Source organism: Monodelphis domestica, chromosome 2 (genome assembly GCF_027887165.1).
Source record: "Monodelphis domestica isolate mMonDom1 chromosome 2, mMonDom1.pri, whole genome shotgun sequence".
NCBI lineage: Eukaryota > Metazoa > Chordata > Mammalia > Didelphimorphia > Didelphidae > Monodelphis > Monodelphis domestica.
This window is the reverse complement of record NC_077228.1, coordinates 380,347,662-380,366,620: the sequence shown is the minus strand read 5'-3', so window position 1 is coordinate 380,366,620 and position 18,959 is coordinate 380,347,662. Positions and strand designations below refer to the sequence as shown.

General features: G+C 37.8%; 1 long non-coding RNA gene across 1 annotated transcript; it reads right to left on the bottom strand.

Annotated features, from left to right (window-relative positions):
* Positions 1-4,409: 4,409 nt before the first annotated feature.
* Positions 4,410-17,373, bottom strand: LOC130457427 (uncharacterized). Its single transcript, XR_008916647.1, has 5 exons — positions 17,291-17,373; positions 15,918-15,983; positions 12,718-12,857; positions 8,568-8,713; positions 4,410-6,201 (listed from the first exon to the last, which is right to left on the bottom strand). It is a non-coding gene; the product is annotated as an uncharacterized LOC130457427 (long non-coding RNA).
* Between the last annotated feature and the right edge of the window lie 1,586 nt (positions 17,374-18,959).

Below are 18,959 nucleotides of genomic sequence, written 5' to 3'. Positions count from 1 at the left end.
TCTTCAACATCAGTTCTTTGGAATCATGGTTGGTCATTTTATTGTTTAGAGCATACTTTCCTAATTATTCATTATTACATTGCCAATGTTAGCATAAATTGTTGTTTTTTGTGATCCGAAAAATTTTATTTAATTAATTAATTTAGAATATTTTTCCATAGTTACAAGAATCATGTTCTTTCCCTCCCCTCTTCCTACCCTCCTCCCATAGCCAAGGAGTAATTCCATTGGGTTTTACATGTGTCATTGATCAAGATCTATTTCCATATTATTGATATTTGCACTAGGGTGATCATTTAGAGTCTACATTCCCCAATCATATCCCCATCGAACCATGTGATCAAGCAGTTGTTTTTCTTCTGTGTTTCTACTCCCACAGTTCTTTCTCTGGATGTGGATAGCATTCTTTCTCATAAACCCCTCAGTATTGTCCTGGATTATTATAGCATAAATTGTTCATCTGTTTCTGATTATTTTCTTCTATTTCAGTTCAGTTAAGTCTTCCCATATCTCTCTGAAATTACCTCTTTCAGAATTTCGGCACACTAATATTCCATTAGATTCATAATTTGTCTAATAATTTCTGAGCTGATCCCATTTTCCCTTAGTTTCCAATTTTTTGAGACGCTAAAAAGAACTATTTAGAAATATTTTTTGGACACAGTGGATCTTTTCCTATTTCTTTGATCTCTTTGGGGTTATAGGCCCATTAATAATATCAATGGATCAAAGGGTATGTATAGTTTAGTCACATTTTAGGCACCATTCCAAATTGCTTTCCAGAATGACTATGCTAATTCATAGCTTTACCAACAGAATCTCAATATGACTGTTTTCCCACAGTCCCTTTAATATTTGTCACTTTCCTCTTTGGTCATATTTGCCAGTCTGATGAATGTGAGGTAGAGCCATAGAGTTACTTAATTTGAGTTTCTCTAATTATTAGCAATTCAGAACATTTTTTAAATATGGCTTGAATTTCCTCCCTTAGGAATTGTTTGTTCATATCCTTTATCTCCTCTTTGTCTTTTAAACATCTTTTCCCTTGATCCCCCTCTGGCAAATGGGGACCAATAGGAGTAGCCATGTCCTCACAGCAGGTATATATTGCTTAGCAAAGAGCCCAGGCCCAGCTCAATGGGAGGCATTCCAGAGATCACTCCAGTTAAACACAAAATGGAGTAATTACATTTGAAGTACCTATCTCACAGTGTTGTGTGGTTTAAATGAGGTAATGAGTGTAATGAACTTTGAAAACCTTAAAGAACAATGGAAATGTAAAGAAAATTTAGCTAAAACAAACAATTCTATAGAAAGCACTAAAGAAACAACTCAGTAGGCAATACCTCTGATGCCTTTCCCCTTCATGGATTGGACATTGAATGCCTCCCCATTAGGTACTTCCATTTTGTAATATAATTATATGCTTGTCTTGGATCTTCTTATTAAACTATGAGTTCTCTGAGGTCATGGACTGCATCTTTCATAATAATTAAAGGTCCCTTAAGCCTATCACAGCAGACAAATTTTTAGCTGTCTTCTGGGTAGAAGAATAGTTTCTCAAAGACAGGACTATTTGGGTGTGTGTGCACTTGTCTATCCAGTTTTACATATGGCAACCATTTAACAAATATTTATTTAATTGACTCAAACTAAGCTGCCTCCTGGTTGATATGCTGTATCTAATGAGTACTAGAGATACAGGTGTACACATCTTCAATTCTCTCCTTTGGAGGTGGTCATAGGATGGAAAGTTGGAATGTTCATCCCTTTCCTTTTACCCATGTTGAATCTGTGTAGTAGGGTTATAGTGGGAAGGTCACCCCATGAATGACAGTGACTAGGATAAGAGGATACAGAAACCCCAGAGAGCCCACAAGGCGAGTCCTTTTCTTTCTCCTTTTCTCTTATTTTCCTGTACAATAACAGTAGTCTAAGGATTCCACGTTACAAGTCTCTCTTGCTTTTATTTCTCGTGTTTATCACCTTGGGCTGCTTTGGAAATTTGTCACAGGCAGCACCATCAGGTCTGGGAGTTCCAGAGGAAAGCCGTCTCAGCACCCTCTCTGCCGGGTGCCTGCTCTGAAATGAACTCTAGATGAATTGGTCTTATTATTCCAGATTGCATTAGCAAACAATTTCTAGCTCTGCACATAACACTGAAACACAAAGAGGGATTAGTGGTGGCTAATATATTTTATACAGCACTCGGATAAACAGTGAGGAAAGAATGGGCAGAAATCTCAGGGGAAAGGGGAACCACTATGGGTGTACACTAACTGGGTGTAGCTGCCACAGGAATCAGGGCTTTCCTGAAGAAGTGAAGGAGAAACTCCAAAAGAGCAGGGAAATGAATGGCAACTGTATTCTCTTTGGCACAGATCAGTGGGAGAAGGAATTTTTTTTTTAAGAATTTGTTTATTTATTTAATTAATTAATTTTGAATATTTTTCCATGGTTCCATGATTCATATTCTTTCCTTCTTTTCCTCCCAACCCCTTCCCATAGCCTACATGTAATTCCACTGGGTTTTACCTGTGTCTTTGATCAAGACTTATTTCCATGTTATTAATATTTGCATTAGGGTGATTGTTTAGAGTCTACATCCCCAATCATATCCCCATCGACCCACATGATCAAGCAGTTGTTTCTCTTCTGTGTTTCCATTCCCACAGTTCTTTCTCTGCATGTGGATAGTGTTCTTTCTCATATGTCCCTCAGAATTGTCCTGGATCATTACATTGCTGCTAGTAGAGAAGTCCATTTCGTTTGATTGTACCACAGTGTATCAGTCTCTGTGTAAAATGTTCTCCTGGTTCTGCTCCTCTCACTCTGCATCACTTCCTGAAGGTCATTCTGGTTCACATGGAATTCCTCCAGTTCATTATTGAAGAAATTTGTTTTTGATAGAAGCAGGGAATCATTCCATTCAATCTGGTCCACTAGGTTCAACATTTCTAGTCTTGCCCTATCTCAAATAAACCATTAATGAGGGTAGCTACCACTGAGCCAGAAACATCTATTTCTTTCTGAAGTCTTGGAAGGGAAGACTAGAGAAGAACAAGTCTAATCAATCCAATTCTAAGCTAAGAGCATGACTTTACGAAAGTCAGTATGGTCTCCCTCCTCTCTGGTTCCCTAATTCTGCCCCAAATTCTTTGCAAACTTTTCTGGTACTCTCAAGTCCTTGTGGCCAGCTGTCTTTTGGGAAGCATTTCTATCACCATAGTTGTTCTAATATAGGATTGAATTTTAATGCAGATGAGGAAACTGAGGCACAGAAAATTGTTTGACTTTTCCAAAGTCATTTAAGTAGTAAATATGAGAACTTGGACCCTTTGTCTCTATAAGTGGTCCAGCAAATAAGAATTTGTGTCATTTCAACAGAAGACAAAACTGTCTTTGTCAAGATATTTACTGAAAACAGCTCTTAAAGGAACAGATGAGTAATTTCTCACAGGGTTGAAACTGAAACTATTCTTCCAGGAACCAACTCTTATTATCCATTCTAATTTATTGGTATGGAGTGCTTAGGAGGGTTATGCTAGTCTATGATTTGATCCTTTTAAAAAATAAAAGAACACAAGAATATTTTTTACCCCTGGTAGGAGAATCTCTAAACTTTAAAAGCTGACAAAGGGAGGAAAGAAGAGGGAGGAAGTATTTTAATATATATCTACCCTCTTGGACGAATCTCCATTAGAAATCTGATACTTAGGAAAAACAAAACAAAACAACTTCATCTGGATGAAGAAAAAAGAGAACATACAGGCAATCTCTACAGAAAGTTGGAATAGAATACTCTATTGTCTCCTTGAACAATAGAAATAGTCTCTAATGATGTAGTACCAGTAGTGCATAAACTACATCAGTTGGCAGTGAAATCTTTGTCCCAGTGCAGTCTCCCACATCAACTAACTCCAATCCCCAGAGGTGAGGGAAAGGTCTTTTCTCTCCTTTCCTGGAACCTGCCACCACTGCAGGTCTCCTCACTGCCATCTAGCAGTAGTGAAAAGCCTAATGAGCTCCCCTCAGGGATGGAGGGAAAGTGTTTAGATGAATACAAAATTGCTCTTAGTCCAGTCCAGAAACTCACACTGAATTTAGACCATTCATATGGATAAACAAACAAAATCAGGTTCATTTTATTATCTATTTTAAAGGAATTGGCACATGTTTATTTCGGTGGGATAGGAAAGCATAAATATTAGAGAGTTTGAAGGGGAGTCCAAGCTAAAAAAAAAAAAGAATTTTGTGAATAAAATCTAAACAATAAATTTAATCCAACTAAAATTAAAATATTTATATATATATATACATGAAATATAATATATATATGTATGTATGTATATATATATATATATATATATATATATATATAAGAGAGAGAGAGAGAGAGAGAGAGAGAGAGAGAGAGAGACATATTTCTCAGGAGGATCTGAATTGGAAATTTCAGTGATTTATGCCACTTTCCTGCAGTAACCAGATCTCAAGAGGCTATTGCTTAGTACAGAAGTCTTAGGGCGTTTCCTGAGGCACATTAAATTTAAGTGACTTTCCTAGGGTCATACAGCTAAGGTGTCAGAAGTATGGCATGAATCACATTCTTCCTCCTCTTTCTTTCCCACACTCTTGTTATTCTATCAACTATTCCATGTTGCTTCTGGAGTTAGAGAGCAATGCTTTTGTTAATGGAGAAATTCTGTAAAGCATTACTTCATCACCTCCAACCCTTGGAACCACTGGCTGCCATCTTGGCTTAGCTTAAGAATCACCTTCTTCAAAAGCTACTTTCTGATTTCCCCAGGTGTTAATGCCAACCCCATCCTTATCTCTATATATTTATTTATATCTAATATATGTTGCATGTACTTGTCTGTGAAAATGTCACCTTCCTCTTTTGTGGTTGTTCAGTTGTTTCAGTCCTGTCCAATTCTCTGTGACCCATTTGGGGGTTTTCTTGGCAAAAATACTGGAGTAGTCTGCCATTTCTTTCTACAGCTCATTTAGCAGATGAGAAAACTGAGGCAAATAGGGATAATTGACTTGTCCAGGATCAAAAAGCTATATTAAGTGTCTAAAGTTGGATTTGACCTCAAGACTTCTCAACTCTAGATCTGGCACTCTATCTACTATGCCACCTAGCTGCCCCTAGATTCCCCTTATAAAATGTAAACTCCTCAAAGGAAGATACTGTCCCACTTTTATATTACTATCCTCAGCACCTAGAACAATGTCTGCTGCTTGATACTTGTTGATTGTCGATTTTGCGTTTGTTTTTCAGAATGGAAGTGAAAGATAGTAGAAAGAGTCTAGAAATCAGTCAGAAATCTCAGCTTTGAAATTATCTTCTGTTACTTCCTAGCTGTTTGACCTTGGGCAAATCACTAACCCTCTCTGAGCCTCAATTGTTTCAACTGTAAGAGGAGGAGAAAAACATCTGCTTTACATGACTCATGAGAATCAAGTACAAGAAGATATAGAAAGCACTTTGCAAATATAAAATCACATTGCTGTTTTTAAACAAGGAAGCAGACATATGATGCTGCTGCAAAAAGCTACTATGAGAAAGTGAAACAACAGAGAACACAGAGACATATATAAAGGGCACAGACAGCAAAACTTGAATTAACCACAGAGAATATGATTGGGCCCTTCTTATCCAAATTCACAAGTTGTTCTGGCTGCTCAGTCAGATGAAGGTGTGATGCATTTCCAAACTCTGCTTGTTTCATCTGAGTGAGCCCAAATCCAGCCTCTCCACCTGCTGGAGTTTGCCCTTCACTGGTTTTGTTGAAAGAGGTAACTTCAGTGTAGATGCATGAGTCAAAGACAATTAAGTTGTAAAACATATGTCATATCTTACTGCAACCATAAAAGTCATTCTTCTTGAGAAGAAATTCAATCTGTTAAGCAAAAAAAGAACAATAAATGGAAATATAAATAAAATTTAAAATGTAAAAACTAAATGGAAAAGACAAAGAGCAGATGAGTAAATAATTGCAAAAGTAATTTATAACACAATAGTTATGTCTTAGAAGTTGATAAAGAAATCTGGGAAATGAAAGGAAAAAGTTACTGTCATCTTAATTTTGTCAGGAGAACTTCTTAAGGAGTGGCCATGAACATCCAGTATATAATTCCTTCTTGACTTCGTGAGGAAGGATGATCCTCTTCAGAAAGTCTCAGAGCTTGATCTCTCTGAATGATTCAATAAAAAGAAAATGGACTTACATTTTAGCACAAGAGACACAGTATAAAAATAGTGTTCATATGCTCAGATGAAACTGGTTTTATCCATTAGCAGGTTCTTTCCAATATTGCAGACTCAACCTATCTCTGCTTGTTTATCCCATGGGACTCTTTGCCTTGTCACAACTATTTTTATTTTAAGAATAGTCCAACTCTCCAAGAGATCATTAGAGGGTTTTTTTTTTTTTTTGGAAGGGGAAGAGGGAGAAGATACCTCATTTTCACTTAGGTATCTCCTTAGATGAACTCGTGTTAACTAGAAATACCACTTAGAAAAGGACCAAGGTGACATTTCTAGGCATTTTAACTACTATTATCCAATTGTAGATTGAATAGAATTATAGAATATTTTAGGTTGGAGATTCCCAACCTTATGTGCGTGTGGGGAGGAGGACAGAGCAGATACTGTGGAATCATTCCTGGAAGTCCATGAATCCATATGTATACCGGGCATTGAATTAAATGACTCAGGGTCCTAAGTGATTATACATAGCTGGTAAAGATAGAATAATCTCACACATATATATGTATAAATATATATGTATGAGAATATATGCTTATGTATATGAGAACATAACATACTTGAGTATAAACATGATTTCTCAAACATATAATAATATATAATATAATAATTTCATACAAATATGAATTAAAAATTTCAAATATATGCCAATGCTATTGTGATAAATAAATGGCAAATTCATTTAACAGTGCTATCAAATTTATAGTAGCTTTTTCATGTATTTCCTCAGTCAAAAGATGTTAATAGTTAAATTATTATTGTGAGGGCTCCTTGTACTCAAAATATTTGGTTGCCATTGCTTTAGACAATTAAAAACCATCCTTACGAGAAAGAATACTATCCACATTCATAGGAAAAACTGTGGGAGTAGAAACACAGAAGAAAAACAACTGCTTGATTATATGGGTCGAGGGGATAAGATGGGGATGTAGACTCTAAATGAACGTCCCAGTGCAAACATCAACAACATGGAAATAGGTTCTGATCAAGGACACATGTAATACCCAGTGAAATTGCACATCGGCTACGGGAAGGGTTGGTGGGAGGGGAGGAAGGGAAAGAATATGATTCTTGTAACCAAGGAATAATGTTCTAAATTGACTAATTAAATAAAAATTTCAAAAAAATAACCATTCTTTTTCAATCCAGTGCTTTTGTAAGCATTTGTCATATCAGCTCTTTTGCTAGTTCCAACTCCAATGGCTCATCATGGTTCAGAGGTGGTTGGGTTGTTAAAGGTTATGCCAACTCTAACAGGTTCTAACAAGGGGAAAGCCTTCAAGTATAGACTTGTACATTATTTCAATGTGTGCCTTTGCCTGAGAACCAACCTAGCTAAACTCATAGAGGCCTATCATTGGTGAAAGGAATATTAAGAGCTGACATTCATTTTAATTTTAAAGTTCCTAAAGCTATCAGTTAGCCAATAAAAATTTATTAAGTTCCTACTATGTGATAGCCACTGTGATAAGAACTGGGTATATAAATGTGTGTATTTGAATGCTATATAGGAATATATACTGTGTTGGGGAATATAGATTATGTGCATATATTGTATATATATATGTGTGTGTATATGTATGTGTATGTGTGTATCTATGTTTATATATACAGACACACACACATAGAAAGAGAGTGAGAGACAGAGAAAGAGAGAGACAGAGAGACCTAGAGACTAAGAGACACCCAGAGAGAAACAGAGACAGAAACCTAGACAGAGAGAGAGGGAGGGAGGGAGGGGGAGAGAGACAGAGAGAGAGACAGAGAGAGAGACAGAGAGAGAGAGAGAGACAGAGAGAGAGAGAGACAGAGACAGAGAGACAGAGAGAGAGAGACAGAGAGAGAGTGAGAGAGACAGAGACAGAGAGAGACAGAGACAGAGACAGAGAGAGAGAGTGAGTCAGACAGACAGACAGAGAGAGAGAGAGAGAGAGAGAGAGAGACCTAGAGACTAAGAGACAGAGACAGACAGAGAGACAGAGAGAGAGACAGAGAGAAAGACAGAGAGTGAGAGAGACAGAGTCAGAGAGACAGAGAGAGAGTGAGTCAGACAGACAGACAGACAGAGAGAGAGAGAGAGAGAGAGAGAGAGAGTCAGAGACAGAGACAGAGAGAAAGAGGGAGTCTCTGCTCTCAAGGAGCTTACATTCATTTGGGGGGAAACAACCTGCAAATGGAAGCTGAAAGAAATAGAGGGGTGCAGAGGGAGGAAATGAGGACATGGTGGAAAACTCATAGAAGTCCTAAAATAGTACAAGCAGGTGAGAAATAGGATGATGATCTGGGCTTCTACCTTAAATGGACGTTTTAGAGATCCCGGGTCTACCCTCCAATCAGATGGACAGTATGTCAGGATGAGGTAGAGTACCAAGGCTGATAGGCTGTTGCAGAATGATGAGCCTTTTCCAATAATGAGGTTCTGGGTCATGGTGGAGAAGTCTGTCAGAAATGTCTCCAATTAGCCTACTAGGTGAGAAGTAAAGACTTTACATACAATATTTCATTTGAGTCTCACCCAATTAAATAGATGTTATAGGCATGATTATTTGCATTTTTTCAGAGGAAGAAACTGGGGCAGAGAGAAATGAAATGACTGGTAAATGTCAGAGGCAAGATTCAAACCCAGGTATTCCTGACTTCAAGTCTAGCACTTTAACCACTGTCCATGTTACTAATTTGACATCTGCTGATGTAGTGATGCCATCATGAAATTATAGTTCTTTGATAAAATTGGCTATAACCTCTGCAGAAATGATTCCCAAATTGATATTTCTGATAATGCCTTTATTAACCAAAGCCAAGACCCTTGGATGTTATTGCCTATATTCAAAACTGAATTCACTGGTGTTCCAAATTCCCCCCCCCCACCCTTTAAGATTCCTCAGATTGGCTCATTTCTGTCAATAGCACCATCATTTATTCAATCACTTAACACTTTAGATTGATCTCCAACTCCCTCTCTCTTCACTCCCAACATTTAATCAGTTACCAAATAGAATTGCCAGTTCTACCTCAGCATCTCTCTCAATCATTCTTTCTATTTCTTCACTCCCCCACCCCCAGCATCAAGCAATCTTATACAATGAAGACATTATTATACACAAAATAGGTTTCACATTCATGGTTTCTTTGTCATCTAATCAATTCTTTGTGATACCATAAAATTAATTTCTTTTAGTACAGATTTAATCATTCAAATTCTGCGAACATGTTTTAAATAACTACTCTATAAGATTTAGAGGAAATCTTTGCTTGTTGACAAAACAATTTTTTTGAGGGTGGGTAAAGGATCATCAGTTCTTAAAATATTTGAAAGAGGGTGATCTAAAAGGAGAATGATTCCTCAAAAACTTCTGTTTCTTACCTTTTCAAATGAATCCAGACCAATGACATCAGGCACTGTATATACTCTCTTCTTTCAAGTCAGAAGAGAGATCAAATACCCATTTTTTTCTTTCTCTAAAACCCTTACCTTCCATCTTAGAATCAATACTGTATATTGGTTCCAAGGCAGAAGAGTGGTAAGGACTAGGCAATGGGGGCTAAGTGACTTGCCCAGGGTCACATATCTAGGAAGTGCCTAAGGCTAGATTTAAATCTAAGTCCTCCTGACTCCAGTCTTGGCTCTCTAAACAAATTGCCACCTAGCTATTTCTATTCATTCCTCTTAAAACATGCTTCCAGACCTCTGGGTGAAACTTAATTTTTGTAGCAGTAGGACAGTCTGTAGCAGCAACCATCATGATTGCCAACTGTGAAATCATCTTTAGATGGGGAAAGAAAAGGGATCAAGGGATCATTATTTGTTAGATGGAAAAGACCTCAAAGGTCATCTAGTCCAATCCCTTCATTCTACAAATATGAAAACTGAGGCTATGAGGACAGAAATGATTTGCACAAGGTCACACTGATATAATTAGCAGAGCTGGGGTTCCAACCAAGGCCTTTTGACTCCAGGTCCAGTATTCTTGTTTCAAAGCAGGTAGATTCCCCTTCTGTCCCCATCCTCAAACTTCCCTTATTGAATGACAGTAGCTAAAGTGTTTGTACAATATACACTTTCTAGTTTTAGACTTTTCATTCTCCTTCATGGGCTCCACAACACACCTAAAATCCTTTCCCATGGTTCTGTCTCATACATCCTGGAGTAAATTGCATTGTAGACACATCATCTTTCTGCATGATTAAAACAATAAAAAAAAGTTTAGCAAAGATCCCAAACTTAACATGTTGAAATGAACTCCCTTATCTTTTGAGTCTGAGAAAGACTTAATGAGGTCAGGGAAGAGATAGGTGCCAAGACATAATAGCAAAAATTATCATCAACACCCTTCTTATTGCTGCTCTACTGTATTAATGAGAATAATCATGTTGCTATAGAAGTAGTATAAGAATACATTTTCTTAGGGTGCTGGGTTGATGAAGAGTGGTAGGGTGTGCCTTCGAGCTGCTGTATAATCTAAGGTAACACCTGGATTCTGATGCTAGCTCTGGCACTTACTAATGGTGTGACCTTGGGCAAATGTCTCTAGGTTTTCTTGGTCCCTTTCCTCTTCCATCAAATAAAGGAGTTGGACTAGACTGGCTTCTAAAGTCCCTCTAGCTCTAAATTTTTGAGATGAGCCAATTCTCAACTGTGACAATTTACCTTCTGTTGTCATCTTGGGTTTCTCTGTCTAACAAGTTATCTATTCCCTAGACATGCCCTCTCTCCCACTCCCCTCTTTCCTTCTCTCTTTTCCATACCTTTTTGGATATGGAAACTTTTGTGCTTATAGCCATCTAGATTAGAAACTTCTAATTTTCTAGTGGATTGGTGGCTCTCTGCCTGGGACCTCTGGGGTGGGAAAGTGATTAGACTTATTTGAACAGGATTCTTCTCTTTGTAATACACTTCATTTACAAGGATTCCTGGAGTGACCATATCCCCAAGGTCAGCCAGCTGCTGTACTCTGATACTGGTTGAGTCGCCCTGAAGCATGAACATGGAAGTCTTAGGCTAGGGTTGACTCTCTTTTTGCCATCATTCCTGGTCTTTGGTGATATCTTTGGTTATATGTAGTTGTCCCAAGTCCTTCTTTTCCCATTCCTCTTTGTGAGTGTTAGTCCTAGAGTTTGGTGAGTCACTCTAGTCTTTAAGTGCTGGTGCCAACCCCAAGACTGATGGGCTGCCCAAGATTGAAGGTATTAGTCCCAGGCCCAGTATGAAAAGCTCATTGGACAATTTGAGTACCTTTCCTCTGTGGCCCTTGACTTTGCTCCTTCCAAGTCTTTAGGTAAATAGTGCACTCTCTGCCTTTTGGGACTTACTCTTAAATATGTCAAATAACAAAACCTGTTGTTTTCAGCATTGTATGAAACCTGTAGAGTTCCAACAATGAACTTTGATGTATTCTTAATCTGAACAATCAACAGTCAGATCCTCAGTTGCCTCTTGCCAAGGAGAGAAACAATCAGACACATTCCCTACCAGGCTTTCCTGCTATCTTGGGAAACTTAGAGATATGATATTATTCTTGAACTCAGATCTGATTGGGCATGTTCTGCGGGAACCACACTGACTCATAGAAGCTGGCTATGCTTTAGTTGGAAGATTCTTAACACTATAGCCAAAGCTTACATGGTTCTACAAACATTCTTCTAGAGAAGCTCTCCAACATTTCTCAATAATAATTTGCCTTGTGTGAGCCCAGACAAGCAGCCAGGTCAGGTCACCAGTGGCAAGTAATACCTGCTTGTTGACCTTTTTAGTCTATTTCCTTGACAAAGACAAGGCTAAAAATTCTTTCCAGTCATGTACTCAAATTCCATGATTTTTCCCCTTTAGTTTCAATGTTCCTAACTTAAGATCCTGGACACTTACAGGTTTTCCAAATGGATTTCAAGGGGTCCATTAACTTAGATGGAATAATTTTTTTCTTTTTTTCTTTCTTTGTTTCTTTCTCTCTCTCTTTCCTTCTTCCTTCCTTCCTTCCTTCCTTCCTTCCTTCCTTCCTTCCTTCCTTCCTTCCTTCCTTCCTTCCTTCCTTCCTTCCTTCCTTCCTTCCTTCCTTCCTTCCTTCCTTCCTTCCTTCCTTCCTTCCTTCCTTCCTTCCTTCCTTCCTTCCTTCCTTCCTTCCTTCTTTTCTTTTTAAAATAAATGTTATATATGTATATAGAGAAATCAAACAAAAATAGATACTGGGAGGAAAAAAATTCTGATAGGTCATTCATTCATTTACTTATTTATCTATTTGTCTAAAAGATGATTTATTTAACTCATTAATTTAGAATATTTTTCCATGGTTACATGAATCATGTTCTTTCCCACCCCTCCTCCAACCCCCCTTCCATAGCCAATGAGCAATTCCACTGGGTTTTACATGTCCCATTTCTCTGGTCATTTAAAAACATGAGGTAGAATATTTTTACTATAAAGAGTGTTTCTGATAGTTCATCATTACCCTTCCTTTTCTCTGGGAACCACAGAAGGAGTAGAAGCATCTCTGAAGGACTGGCTCACCGGAACTGTATTCATTCTGCAATGCAAGGATGCACCTCCTATGCATTTTGATGGTTCTCATAAATTTTTCAAAAGCAAGTTCTAATGGGAGAGGGAACAGAAAAAAATGTATGTTCTTCTCTCTCAAGAAGCAGAACGTCATTTCAGTTGCATCTCTCTCCTCTTCTGCCTTTTCTTTCCCATAATCTATCATTATTTCATTATAATTGAGATCTTTTGAAATATTGTCTCTTTTATTTTATGCTTTTAAAAACATCAGGGGCCCTTGCATTTCACCAGACTGCCAAAAAATTCCACAGAATCCCTGCCATAGTAAATTCCTCATTATCTGGGGCTTACGATAGTTGGAATGTAGGGAATATATCTACATTTTTGTAGAGCAGTCCCACAAAGAACTTTTCAAAATCATAGGGCCATAAATCCTTACCTTCTATTTTTGAATCAGGTAAAGTTATAAGGGGTAAGTAATTGGGATTAAATGACTTGTCCATAGTCACACAGCTAGGAAGTATGTGAGATCACATTTGAACTCAGGATCTCCTGTCTCTAGGCCTGGCTCTCTATCCACCTAGCTTCCCTCTTTGGGCCTTTAAATATTATGCATGTTTGTCAGTTCCTTTTCCCAGTCAACCTTTTTCTTTTATCTTTTTTTAAAAATAACTGTCCATATTACCAGATTACTCAAGAACACATATTCTATAGAATCATAAAGTCGTTACTTCTAAACAATAATAATGTCTTACATCATATAGCATTTTAATATTTGGAAGCGGATTTTCCTCACGACAAATCTATGAGGTAGGGAGCTGTTCGTTTTTTGGCCTAGATTTGCCATTTAATCTGTTTAGGGGCTTTCCTCTATGGAAATTCCCTTCACTATACAGAACAGCAGCTCAACTTTAACTTACCTCTATTGTTTGCACTATTGAGAGGTAATGAAACTTGCACGCTGGGAAACACCTACTTGTGTCAGAGGCAGGACTGGAATCCAGGTTTTTCTGACTACAAATCCAGTCCTCTATTCACTGTGCAATGAAAAAACCTTAGAAAAGTTTGACTCTTTAGATAGTGTTAGATATTTCTTGAACACTCACAAATTAAACTTTTCTATAGACCTTCATTCTCATAATGATCAAGCAAAAAGGAAATGTAATAGAAGTTCATAATATGAAGTATTTTTTAGTCCAAATGCTAATTTCAGTGGATCAATTGATTTTATTTTATGCGCCAAGTACAAGAATCAGTATTTGTTTTCATGTCTGATACATAGTTATTTTTAGCTACAAAAGGTTTGTTTGTTTTTCCACAAGATTCTCACAATCTTGTGAAGGTGATAATTGATAAGCATTTTTTCTCCTAAAGAACATAACAAATAGATTAGGTCAGACTTAAGCTCTCCACATTCTTGCCTATCTCTGACATCAGTACCAAGAGATACTTTATGATGGTTATTCTCCAAGGCTCAACTGTCACAAGTTAGAAATACCTCTTGAATACCATCCCTTTCATTACTCTTCATATATCTATCATCATTATATTATTTCAACCCCTTTTGAAACTATATAATTTTATAAACTTGATCCTACTCTATTAGAAAGTGAGTTCATTGAGGGTAGAAATGGTCTTGTTTTCATATATTCTGTACCTAATACAACATTCTACATGTAGTAGTGTTATTATTAGTAATTAGTAGTATTAGTAATAAAAATACTAATAAAACTACTAATAATAAACAAGTCCTGTGGGTTGACTTGCTCTTGAGGTAGAACGTGAGGGTCATAGCTCTATCTGCCATGTGGGAGTGAGGTGATCTTGTATAGAGGAGGTATCCAATAAATTACTGATAACTGAATGAATGAACAATGGTTCCTGGATGCATTGGGCCCTTTCCATCAGTGAAAGGATGATGAAAAGTATGGAAGGTTAAAATACAATTCTAATTCCTCCCACCTACCAGTCCCTGACCCTTAGAGTAACAGCAGCAATCATGAGTATTCCGACAATATTCCTAGGCTGTAGATTAGAACTCATTCTCCAATATGTTTCCTAGATAATTGTTCTCCTAGAAATATAGCTTGTGGCTTCTAGGCTCATAGAGTTAGTCAGAAGGAATCTTAGAACTTCTCTGATCCATATTTCTTTGTTTATTTCACTTTTATTTTTAAAAAATATGTTTTGCTGATGTCTTTTGTTTTGATTTCATAGTAATTTCCCCATGTTCCTCCAGACAGAACCTTCTCTTGTGACAAAGGAAAAAGAATTAGGCAAAAGTATCTGGTACAAAAAAATTGGGCCCTACAATATTCTGTCCTAGGAATCTCCCATATTTCTAGAATAAGGAAGGGGGCATATTTCAATATCTCTTCTATAGGAACTTCATTGTATTTCTATTCCTTAATATTAAACTTCTGTTTTTGTGATCTTTATATATATATATTATATTCATATATATCATATTTATTTGTATTTCATTTATTTTAAAACCTTATTTTGCTCAGGAAAAATATACATTTCAGAGTGAAAGTGTTTAAGTGACTTGCCCAAGGCTACAACCCTAGGAACTTGCAGGTAAAATTATTTTCTCTCTTCTCCAAAGTTCTCACCATTTGGTACCTGTGGGTCTAAGTTGGCTTATTTGTGACTTTATTTGAGAGTACTACTTCCAATCCCCCGCCCCCTTCTTTTAAACCCTTACCTTTTTTCTTGGAATCAATACTGTGTATTGGTTCCAAGGCAGAAGAATGGTAAGGGTTAGGCAATGGGGGGCAAGTGACTTGCCCAGAGTCACACAGCTAGGAAGTGTCTGAGGCCAGATTTGAACCTAGGACCTCCCATCTCTAGGTCTGACTCTCAATCCACTGAGCTACCCAGCTGTCCCCTTCCCCTCCCTTTTAAAATCTTTTATCCAAGTGTGCTTGGATTCAGAGCTCCTGAAGGGGTTAAAATGATCTCTATAGAAACATGTGACAACAGGAATCAACTACACCGAAGGACTTCAAGCGAGTGACTGAAATCGAACTTCCCCATTTGCTTATAAATAAAGAAGTAAGAGCACACAAAAAACCCCCTTTATTTCATGGCACCTGGGGTATGGTTATGTAACCCTGTGGCTGGAAAAGCCAGAGAGTAAGACATGGTTACCTGAGTGGTCCAAATGCTTTTGGCAATGACAGCAAAGCCTCCATGGTGATAGAAGTAGCCATTCTTCTGTAATAAGATGAAATCAGAGCTTTTTGGTTTATGATCTTCATCAGCAAGTAAACAGACTCTTTTATTCTAAGATCTTCATGAAGGGCTGGCTGCTTTCCACACTCTCCACCTATCTGCCCACTTACACTGAAATATGGACTGCTTCATGTAGCCAGCCACCTCTTGGCATGCCCTTTACAGGCTGTCTTTTGGGGCAAAGTCATTTCCACATCGAACTTGTACAAGTGGCTAAATGCTTGTCTACATTAGTATACATATAATATACATATATATACATACATACATACATACACATATATATATATCAGGCTCTTTGGGAGATGCAGGAGATCCATTAGACCCCTGGTATAAATATCGACGTCAGTGCCCTAGATGGTAATGGTCCAGCCTTTTGGAATTCCCCCATGACTCAAAGTGGCTGATTTATAGAATGGGGGAAGTTGGCTGATTGAGTAAGAATCTCTTACTTGCTTTCTTTTTCTTGTTTTTCATTTTCTTACTTGAATTCAAAGACCATAGATTGGGTAGTAGCGCTGGTCACCAGAGTTATAAAGTGTAAATTGCATTTGTCTTTGACCTCCCCCACCCAGCTCTGGTTTGTATAAATGCAGCAGTCTTTAAAGATGGCGCCTCATTTCCCCTCTTAACAAGGCTTGTAAATCCTATTGGTTTAAGTCGCAGAAGAAGCAATTTCTTATATATTTTATTTTATATATGGCATATAAAAAGTTCCCTTTCTCTGAGAAGTTCTAGGGTATCATTGCATTTTATCATCACAGCGTTCCTACGGGGCGAGCACAGCTCATGTCCTTTAAGCTTTACAAGAATAACAGATAAGCACTTTGGTCCCCATCAGTACATTGGCATTCTTATCCAAGTTTAATTTACTTGGACGGTATCCCAAGGTTCATTGCTTTTGGAGGGATGGCAAATGGAAGGCAGTGAGTGATATCAGATCAGGAGGGCTGCTTTCACTATTTAAGATGGAAGGAAAGGGATGGGTTAGAATTGGGGAGTTTGATTGAGCACATGACAGTCTGATTACCTAGAGATGGAAATTGTAAACTACTGCAATATCTTTGCCAAGAAAACCTCAAATGGGATTGGATAGGACTCTAATGTTTGAATAGCAAAAATTCTATTTGTAAGGAATATGAGAGGAGAAAAGATGGTGATCTATTCTCCGTTTGTCTGATTGAGGGACAGAAGAAGAGAGGGAGTTTGTAAACCTATAGGAACTTTGAGAGATAATCAAAGGCAATCAAAAATCGAAAATGCCAATCAGGAAGTAGAAACATCATTACCTGGAGAGTACTTTGGGAGAAGGGCCTGGAGTTCATACCCTAGAGCCACCTTTGGGAGAAACCAGTGGAGAGCTCAGAATTCCTATGCCATAGCAACAGAAGCTGTGCCATTATGGTAGAATTATCATGAGTAAAAAGCCTTGACTTTTTTTTTACAAAACCCTTGTTAACTGCCTTCAGGGAATAATGGACAAGGGCACTGATATTCTTGGCTATGGGCTTTCCTGCTGCTTGGAAACTGCTGCATAGTGTAGAAAAGAATTGAAGGTTGGGTAGCATGGCATTCTGGAGTTATTGGTGTTAATTTGCTTTAATTAATTTCTAATATTCTAACTAAAGAGCTGTATGGAATTGTACCTTTGCAATAACTTCAGCGGAAGCATAGGAACATAAGGAGATGAATTTCCCTAAATTGATGACAGGTTTTCCTGATCCCAAGCCCAATACTTTATTCACTATCCATCCTGCCTAGTTTAGGAACATATCATGGTCATCAATTATCATTCTCTGTTGTAGTGATCTTCAGATAGCTAGAGTGTGTTGGGAGTCAGGAGTTGGGTTTGAATCCTACTTCAGACACTGCTAATTCAAGCCAGTGAATCCCTCTTGATCTCTAGCTTCACCATTTGTAAAATGTTGATAGTAATCACATCTGCCTCACAAGTGTGTTTTGAGAATAAAATGATATAAAGTACATAAAAGCACTCTGCAAATCCTTTTTTGTTGTTCAGTTGTTTCACTTGTGTCTGACTCTTTATGATCCCATTTGAGGGTTTTCTTGGCAAAGATACTGGAATGGTTTGTCATTTCCTTCTCTAGCGCATTGCTTTTAAAAAAAAACTTTTATTTGAATTAGATTTCGAATCTAAATTTGAAAAATTTAGAATCAATACCATGTATTGCTTCTAAGGCAGAAGAATGGTAGGGGCTCGGCAATGGGGGTTAAGTGACTTGCCTGAGGTCACATAGCTGAGAGGTGTCTGAGTTCAGATTTGAACCCAGGATCTCCTATCTCTGGCTTTGGCTCTCCATCCATTGAGCCACCTGGCTGCTCCCACCAGATGAGAAAACAGAGGCAAACAGGGTTAAATGACTAGTCCAGAATCACATAGCTAAATGCCTAAGGACAGATTTGAACTCGGAAAGATAAGTCTTCTTGACTCTAGACTTGGTAATCTTGGGAGCACCTATCTGCCTTTGCCAATCTTAAAGTGCCATAAAAGCTTGTTTTTAATTATTCTTGTCTGATTGGATAATCTAGACCAAACTCCAGACTAATGAGAGAAAAATGACATCAGCCACAAACAGGATAGAACCAAGGTGTGAGAGCCCCAAAGAGGCTCTTTATTTATCATACACAGAGCTTCCAATGGTGTCAGGGGGTGCATAGGTCAGGGGAGACCAAGTGCTTGATGGACAGGATTCGTCTTGGTCCTTCCGGCTAAATAGGATTGAAAGCTAGCCACACAGTGTCTCAATAAAGCCACACAAGTCATAGAGATGAGCACCCTCCTCCTTGCTCCTCCTGCCAAAAATAAACACTTTAATGAATAAATAATATCAGATAACATGAAGTGAATCAATTATAAAGAAAATGGAGTGCAGGCCTTCCACCTGTCAATTCAAGACCTTTTAATCTACTTGATTATGCTTCCTTTTAGCCTTCCCC